Source organism: Elephantulus edwardii, unplaced genomic scaffold (assembly GCF_000299155.1).
Source record: "Elephantulus edwardii isolate Elephantulus edwardi_28Jun2011 unplaced genomic scaffold, EleEdw1.0 scaffold00031, whole genome shotgun sequence".
NCBI lineage: Eukaryota > Metazoa > Chordata > Mammalia > Macroscelidea > Macroscelididae > Elephantulus > Elephantulus edwardii.
The window spans coordinates 5,987,143-5,997,073 of NW_006399781.1; positions in this window are offsets into that span (position 1 = coordinate 5,987,143).

The window sequence follows — 9,931 nt, forward strand, 5'->3', positions numbered from 1 at the left end:
TTAGGGCTGTTGTACATAGGGTCGCTATAAGTCGCAAACGACTCGACGGCACATAACAACAACAACAACAAGGAACTGTACAACCTTGTCAACTTTTCTAACTGAAATGCTGACAAATTGCCTAAAAATGATTGTTAGTTCCTTTGTAAGGTGCCTTAAGTTGAATCTAACTCACAGCTACCACATGTGACTGAGTAGAAGTGCCCCATAGGGTTCTCTGGCCTGTCATTTTCTAAGAAGCAGATCTTTGCATCTTTCCGTTGCAAAGCCACTGGGTGAGTAAGCCAAGGCACTTTGGTTCACGATGGAGTGCTTAACTGTTGTTCCATGAGGTCTCCTGTTCGGCTTCTGTGCTGTATTTTGTTCTGAAACATGTACTTAAAGGAGGAAAAAAGTTAAGACTTCCTCTCTTTCTCCATTATATCTGCTCATATTCTTGGTGTTTTGAAATCTTGACTGCTTTGAATACCTCTGCCTCACTTCCATCACAGGGACCCCAGGGCTTCGTCACTTAACCACAACCAGCCAAAAGGAATTTAATGTTCACTTTGGAATCAAACATATGCAGAAAACCCCTTGAGAAAACAAAGATCCTCTTTCTATTCACATCTTTAATAATAATGAAAAAGGAAAGAAAAAAGTCCACGGAAGAGCAGCTTGAAGAATTCCTTGAAGAAAATACAGAGTTGACAGATCCTTCCCTGGTATGACAGCAGGGCTTGATCCTACTGTTTGTTGGCCTAAGACTAAGATTGTGATGCCTTTTTATTTTCTGTAAAAGATTCCAAGGCCAACAGAAAACTCAGTAAATAGGAGAAGAAAAATGTGCTTTTGTAAAATTTGCAAAAAATGCTTCAAATCTTAGATTCAGAGTATTTGTTCAAGCAAATAAATTTGTATATGTGAAAGTATCATACAAATATATATTTTGATATTCATTTGTTTTAAACTTCTAGACAACAAAGAACACCCAAAGCCCACAGATATATATGTACACAGACCTTGCAGTGTGGAGAGAGGTTCAACATTCATATGGCAAACCGTTACATTGTTATTTTGTAAAACAACTCAAAAATAAATAAGAAAAATACATCAATCACAATAGCAGATGAATTATTAAAATGGAAAAGAAAAACTCAAAATAAGTAAGATCAGGAAATACATTTCATTCAGAAAGTCTGTTGTCAAGGATCTCTCCAAATTACTGAAGAGCAGTGATGTCAGTTTGAAGACTAAGGTGTGTCTGATTCAGGCCATTGTTTTTTCTATCACTTATTATATATATCTGAGAGTTGGACAATGATTAAGGATGACAGAATAAGAATTAACACCTTTGAGTTTTGGTGTTTGAGAAGAGTGCTGGATATCCCATGGACTGCCAACAGAACAAACAGGTATCTTGGAGAGAGTGTGGCTAGAATGCTCCATTTTGTGCATAAAGTTAAGAGAGGTTATTCCTTGCAGAAGAGACATCATGCTTGAAAAGGTGGAGAGGGTCAGCAAAAGAGAGAAAGACCCTCAATGAAATGAATTGACACCATGACTGCAGCAATGGGCTTGAGGGTGTCAGAGATGATGGACGCCATAAGATGGCACGTAGTTCAGATCTGTTGTTCATAGGGTGGCGGTCAGTCTTACTCAACTTGATAGCACCTAACAATAATTAACAGTTCTTTTATTCAGTCGACACTTACTCCAGATAGAGTATGTGCACAGCATTAGGCAAAACTACACCAGGCATATAGTGCAGAGCCACACACACAAAAACTCAAATCTGAAAGAGCTTTCAGTATAGCTAAACTCTACTAAAAATCAAAGACATTCTGATTAAAATGGCTTTTACCTTTCAAATGTTTCCTTTTCCATTTGGCAGATTTAGCAAGGTACTTAAAATTCTGTATATAGCTTATTTTGATAAATCTACTCTATGACATTTTTCCTAAGGGAATAATCAAAATAACTACTAGGGAGTTAATTGTATTCTTTATAATAGGGAAAGTTGGAAATCGCCTTAATATTCAACAATTGGCGATAAGTAAAATAAGCTATGACACAGACAGTACTTTTTTTCATAAAGATAAATCATTTGAAAATTCTCAAAACAATATTTTGACTGGAAAAACACTTAGTACCACACTGGAGCTAGATAGAGTATGGTATCTATAGGTGGATCAACTGGTCATTTTCTACTGCAAAGATTCAAAAACATTCACTGTCATCGAATCTGAACTCCCTCACAACTGACCCTCCAACAGGTTTTCAGAGGCTATAAATCACACAGGAGGAGACTGCTCGTTAATTACTGCAGAAGATCAAAGACTACAGCCTTCAATATGGATTCAACATCAAGAAGACAAAAATCTTCCCCACTGGACCAATAGGCAATATCATGAGAGATGGACAAGAAATTGAAGTTGTCAAAGATTTTATCTTATTTGGATCCACCGTCAATACCCATGGTACCCGAAGTCAAGAAACTAAAAGCTATATCTCATTGGGGTGGGGGTGGGGGAATAAATCTGCTGTCAGGGATCTCTCCAAAGTGCTAAAAGCAAGAATGTCAGTTAAAGACTAAAGTGTGTCTGACCCAAGCCATGGTCTTTTCAATTACTTGCTATGATTCTGAAAGTTGGATAACAACTAAGGATGACAGGAGAATTGACGCCTTTGAGTTGTGTTGTTGGAGTATTGAGGATCTTACAAACTACCAAAGGAAAAGAATCTAGGAGAAAGTGTGACCAAGGTAGCCTTGGAAGCAAAGATGGTGAAGCTTTGTCTCACATACTTTGGACATGTTGTTAGAAGGGGCTGGTCCTGGGAGAAAGACAACATGCTTGGAAAAGTGAAGGGTCAGCATAGGAGAAGAAGAACCTAAATAAGATAGATTGACACAGTGACTGCAACATTGTTGTTGTTGTTGATGATGATGTTGTTGTTGTTGTTGTTATGTGTCATCCAGTCGTCTGTGACTCATAACGACCCTATGTACAATAGTCCTAAACTCTGACCTCTCCTGTGCCAATCTCACCATCTCCGACACATCTATCCCTATTACCCCAGTCACTGAGTCAATTCATCTCATCGAGGGTCTTCCTCTCCTATGCTATCCCTCCACCCTCCCAAGCATGACATCCCTCTCCAAGGACTGATCCCTCCTTGCAATATGTCCAAAGTATGTCAGATGAAGCTTCAGAATCCTTGCCTCCAAGGAGCAGCCCGGCTTCACCCTCTCCAGGACAAACCTATTTGTTCTCCTAGTAGTCCATAGTATATTCAATACTCTTCTCCAGCACCACGTCTCAAAGGCATCAATTCTACTTCTATCATCCCTAGTCATTGCCCAGTTCTCTGATGTATACCAAGTGATTGCAAAGACCATGGCCTGTATCAGGAGGAGGGCAAAAGGTAAGAGCCAGGTTCAGACTAAGTTGTTAATAGGGTTGCTGTGAGACACAGTCAACTCACATAACAACATAGTGGGTAGGGAGCTGAGCTGCCAAGCCAAAGGCTTCACATCCAATAGTTGCTCCACAGGAGAAAAAGGGGCAATATTTTCCTGAACTATGCACAGCCTCTGAAATTCAGCCCAAGGGTCAGCTATGAGCTGGTTCTGACTGGTTCAATTGCACATAACAACTCTTTTGGAGCAGCTGGTGGGTTTGAACCCCCTGCCATTGGATTGACAGTGAAACCTTGCTATCAGAGCTCTTTGCTGTAATTATTGTTAGGTGCCATCAAGTTGGATATGACTCATAGCAACCCTGTGAACAACAGATCTGAACTCTCTGCTATGCTGGACGATCCTCATCACCTCTGACATACTTGAGCCCACTCTTGCAATCACTGTGTCAATGCATCTGGTTGAGTCTTATGCTGACCCACCACCATCCAAGCATGATGCCCCTTCCCAAGGAATAGCCCCTCCTAACTTAAGGCACATTTGTTCTTTTGGCTGTCCATGACATATCCAGTACTCTTCTCCAATACCACAACTCAAAGGTATGGATCCTTCTGTCATCCTTATTCATTGTCCAACTCTCAGACACATACCAAATGATTGAAAAGACCATGCCATTAAGCAACAACATGATAGGTGGGAACAGATTTGAAATTGTAATACATTTCATCTTGCTTAGATGAACACCCTTGGCAATCAACAACTTTGGCACGAATAGTTAAGAAATCAAAAGACATATTGCATTGGAAAAGCCTGCAAACTCTCCAAAGTACTGAGGAGCAATGATGTCAGTTTGAAGTCTAAGGTGTGCCTGATAAAAGTCATGGTCTTTTAAAGTCAGAGTTTGTACTATTCTAATAATTAAGAAAAAAGCTTACTGCACATCCATATTTATTGCTGCATTATTCCCAATAGCAAAGAGATGGAAGCAACCCAAGTACCCATCAACAAATAAATGGATAGAAAAACTAAGGTGTATTCACTCAGTGGAATACTACACAGCACTGAAAAAAGGACTAATAAAATATTACACAACATGGATAACCCTGGAGGACACTGTGCTGAGTGAAATATCTCAGTCACAAAAGGAAAATACAGCATAATTGCACTGTTATAAAACAGGACCGATATGGTGGTTGCAGGAAAACTAAGAAAAGGGGATAAAGAATTAATACATCATTGAGACAGATGAAGGAAAGAACTGTTTTAAAAGAATATATGATTATTCATTATTTGCATTACAACAGTCCAGAATAAGAAGTGCATAGCAAAATGACCTGGGGGAGAGGGAGGGAGAGGGACAAAATAAATGAATTTTTTTTAAAAATAAGCTAACTGGGGGGATAGGGAGGAGAATGTACAAAAATGAATGAATGAAAAAGGCAACTTTTCCATAAACTGTCATTGAAATCACAATTTTAAAATAAAAAAGCTTCTAAAATAACCAACATAAATGTTTTTGACAATTATGTCATCTTAAATTTAACAGCACAGCAAGCAAGGAATAATTGGAACGAATATGAAGAAAGTGGAACTCTCATATTCTGTTGGTGGGATTGTAAAATGGCACAATGACGCTGGAAGGCAGTTTGGCATTTCTTCAAAAAGTTGAACATAGGAATTCCATGTTACCCAACTATTCTACTGCTAGGAATATGTCCCAAGGAAAATAAAACTGAGCCACAAACAGAGATTCATACACTAATGGTCATAGCAGAGTTATTCACAATTGCAAGAGCATAGAAACAGCCTACATGTCCATCAACAAACGACTAGATTGAGAAATTGTGCATTCATACAATGGAGTATCATGCAGCACTCCGGAGTAGTGATTTAGACAAATACTACCTAACATGGGAGAGACTGGAGAGCATCATGCTGAGTAAGCTAACTCAGTCTTATAAGGACAAACACTACATACGCCCTATTGTAAAATTAGAAGGACAACTAATACGTGTGTAAATTTCCAAAAGGGGGAGAGGAGAGAAAAGAAGAGGGAGGAATAACTTGGATGACAGAGTTTGGAGGGCAGAGGGAGAGAATGAACGATCCAGAGAGAACCTGAAAAGGCGGGGTAGTAGTGGGCGTAGATTAATGATGATTAATTTTATAAGACACATGTTAAGAAAAAAAGTTTATTATATGGAAAGAAATATAATGCAAACTAAGGACTGTATAAAACATAATGTAGATGCATGAAAACAACATATATGAATAATAAAAATATTAATTTTAAAAAGGGATTATGCCATTTTACAAGACATCTAAAAAAGAAGTCTTTTTGTCTTTTTTAAATTTTTTCTGGTGATTCAAGTACATTGTAGAGCTGAGCAATACCATTACAATCCTACTAATTGTATAGTAAATGCTACTTATTGCTTAGAATCTTTTTACAGGAAAAGTTCAGCATTTAGTGTGACATTCGCCACTTCCTTCATAAACCAGGAATGATTTTTAAATGTCTGCAAGGAGTTTGAACCCTGGGCTCGCGCGTTCGCCTCCCGCGTTCGCACTGCAGATGGCAGCCTAGCGCGGGAAGCTCACCGCTCCACTTCCTGCCGCGGGGAGGCACTTGGAGCCCTTGCAGAGAATTCGCGAACCTGAACAGCCGTTTCTTTTGAGGGCGAACTTTCTTATTTAGTAAATATTTCTTTAGCTCGGTTGAAGACTCAGAAGCAATCACTGCCGTTTCCCTTTAATAATAAATGGTGAACTTCAAATGCGGCAGATCTCAGCGGCCTAATCAGCGCTCACTGGGGGACGCAGGGCTGTTTGCAGTCCACCAGTGGACATGAAAGACGGAACATTTCCTGCTCCAGCTCTCGGTGCCGAGAATAAACTTAAGGCAAAGGGGAGAAGTGCAAGCGCCCGCCCTCCGCAGCGCGCCGGTCTGGGAACAGCGGCCCCATCTGCCGAGCCCGGCCTGGCCTTTCGGGCCACTCCGCCCCTCTGCCTGCGCCCCAGGGACCTTCAAATCACAGGCTCAGCCAGACAATCTGGGCTGCTGCTCCCCTGGGTTTTTAAAGCTTCCTTTTCAACTCGCTGTTCAGTTGCAAACCAATTAGCCCTTTGCATTTTCCCAGGCGAGCCACAGAGAGTGGAAAGCGCCCTGCGCCCCTCGCCCGCGGAAGCGCGTGGAGCTCCAGGTCAGCCTTGCGGGAGGCGCTGACACCAGGTTCCCAGGCCTTTGGTCAGCTAAGTCTTTGCTTGTGAGGGTCGCGCCTTTGATGTTTCCATTTTGGAATGTAAGAAACAAATTCTAAGACCCACAACATACACGTGTGCAACATTAAAGTAGCAAGAACCCACATTAAGCACCTCTGATGTGGAAACGTTACAGGGCCTTTGAAAATGTTGGAAGATTGTGTTCTGGACACAAGGAAAGGATACTGAATATATGTTAACCCAAGTCATTTATAAGGAGCTTTGGTGGCCTGGTGCATACATAGGGAGGTGTGCTGCCTATGCAAAGACCCTGCCTCTCTGGTCATTTAACTCCAGTAGCTCCAGTAGCTCTTGTGGCCTTGTGGTAAGAATCTGTGCTGCAGTCCTGAAGGTACGCTGTTCAAATGCACCAGCTGCTCCAAGGGAGCCAGATGGGAAATCTCCTCCCTGGTGATTACTGCCTCTGAAAACCCACTGGAGCTTTGGGTCGTTTCCAACTCGTTGGTACATAATAACAGATACATAACAACAGAAGAAAGAAGGGCATTTTCACCTTCTGTAACGTACATACGCCTTCAAAAACCTATTCGTGAACAGCGATGAACGATGACCTATTTATCAAAAATTCTGCTTATCCAAGAAGAGACCAATCTGAGTCATTGTTATGTACCATGGAGTAGGAAACGACTTCTAGTTGACTCTCCAGGGCGTTTCCAGAGGCAGATAAATAAATCACACTTGAGATTACCCATCTTTAACCCGTGGATTCTAACTACCCACGCATCTCCTTACCACTCGGCCACCAGGGCTCCATAATTTATTGCCCTTTATGAAGAAGGCATGAACATTTGAGACAGGCCAACTATTGAAGTCATATTGAAGCTTTAAATAGGAACTACTCAAACCCACATTGTTCTTAATTAGTCTTTCTTTTTAAAAACGTTGACCAAGGGGCAAACATATTTTCAAAGAACATATTTCTGTTACATTTTTAAACACGAATTGTATTCGATAGAGTTGCTAACACCACAGAGAATGGCTCTGCCTCATTCACACTGAAGCCTTTTCATTCCACCCATTTAATAATCCCTAGGACTGGAGAACTCGGGTGCTGCAAGTGACCACGAGTGGAAGTTCTCACTGATGAGCTTGGAGTGCCCCTCTGTGGTGGCAGGTGAGCATTGCAGTCCTTCTCGCTCACAGGTGAGTTGTGGGGTGCTGAGATTTAGAATCCAGGATTCTCTCTGCCCTCTCCTGATGTCAGATGGTACTTTTCTTTGAACATTTCTAAATCGATATTTGCTTCTTTATTCTATGTTGTTGTTGATTGCCGTCGAGTGGAGCGCAACTCATAGCGACTCTATGAACAAAAGACCTAGTGCCTTTCGTCATTTCTCCAAGTTTATAGTTTCCAGAGGTATGTGGTTTACGAAATGGATGGCACTCCTGCTTCCAAACCTGTTTTACAATTGGAAACTCCACCAAACACTATTCACATTGGGAAACCATTCTGGTATTTGATACCCTAACGGTTCAAGGTTCAGTATCACAGCAACCCAGGTTGCTTCACAAAGCACATTGACAAAGAGTGATGTACAAAATGGAAGAGTGTTCCTCCAGATAAAACAGCACTAGTTTCACTTAGCAGTGGTTAAATGTCATCAAGTGAAATACGACTGAGAGTAAGTTTTGCACAAAACACCTAAACCCTGTTCTATAACTAACATCATTTCTGTACAGAACTCTGTTCTATAACTACCAACATTTCTGTACATTTATATTCATATTTAACAGATTAATATTTTTAATTAATTAATTAATTAATCCTTTCTCTTATCTCCTTTCCCTCACTCAAAGCTCTTCCACTAATGATAACAGGGGAAAACTTTTTATTGCCAGACCCAAGGCTGTTCTAGTCCTCAATCTAATATTTAATGCTATTGTTTGGTAATTTTTACAATCTGTTGGATCACCTTTCTTGAGAATGAGAACAAATATGAATCTCTTCCAGGCAGCTGTCCTCCAAATTTTCTGGCATGGACTAGTGAGCTATTCAGACCTGATCTATTATTAGTTGAAACATGTCAATTTTACAGTATCTACTTCTCGGCCTTATTCATTTCCAGTACCTTCAGTATAGATGACACAACCCTGTTTAATGAAAGTAAAGATGATTTGAACCACTTGCTGCAGAAGTTCAGAGAATACAACCTTAAATATGGATTGTATCTTAACATCAAGAAAGTAAAAATTCTTACCATGGAACCTCATGATAGTTGGAGAAGATTGAATTGTCAACTACTTTATCTTAGTTGGATCCATAATCAACAACACACTTGATATTAGTAGTCAGGTGATCAGAAATCATTTTGCATTGGGAATGTCTGCAGTCAGAGACCTCTCCAAATAGCTGAGGAGCAATGACGTCATTTTAGTACTAAGGTGCACCCGAGTTAGGCAATGGTCCTTGCAATCACTTGCTCGGATCTGAGAGCTGAATGATGAATAAGGATTAGAGAAGCAGAATTGATGCCTTTGAACTGTGGTATTGGAGAAGAATACAGAATATCTCATGGACTGCCAAAAGAACAAACAGATATATCTTGGAGAAAGTACAGCCAACATACTCCTTGGAGGTAAAGATGAGAAAGCTTCATCTCACATAGTTTGGACATGTTGTTAAATGATGCTATTCCTTGTAGAGGAACATCATGCTTGGAAAGATGAAAGAGGGTCAGAGAAATAGAGGAACATTTTCAATAAGATGGATTGACACAGTGACTGGCTCTGATAAGTCAGAAATAATGAGGATGGCATTGACTAGGACAGGGTTCAGATTTGCTGTTCTTAGAGTCACTATGAGTCCTACTCGACTCGACAGCACCTAACAACAACAATAGCAAACCAATTATTGGAGCAAAGGAAATAGGCTCACTCAGCTAATATCACTTAGCTACAGAACAAAGAATAGGAAATGGAGTAAAAAACAAAGGTAGTGATTCAGTTCTCTAAAAAGGAATAATAGAGTAAAATATCTAAATCATTTGTATTTTTTTTTTCAAAAGAGTATAACCTCTGGATTAAACAGTATTTAAGAAACAGGACTTAATTGTTGGCAGTCTGCTTGGGAGCATAGGAAAGGAATTTGTTACCCTTTTGCTGTTGGAGAAACCTAGAATGTTAATAAGGGAAGATTCGGTGATACAGCATGTATTGGGTAATTCAGCGAACGTAGGCAGTTTTAATCTACCAGTGGCTTCAGGGCCTAGATGGGCAATTTCCTTCCACAAAGATTTATAGCTTTGGAAA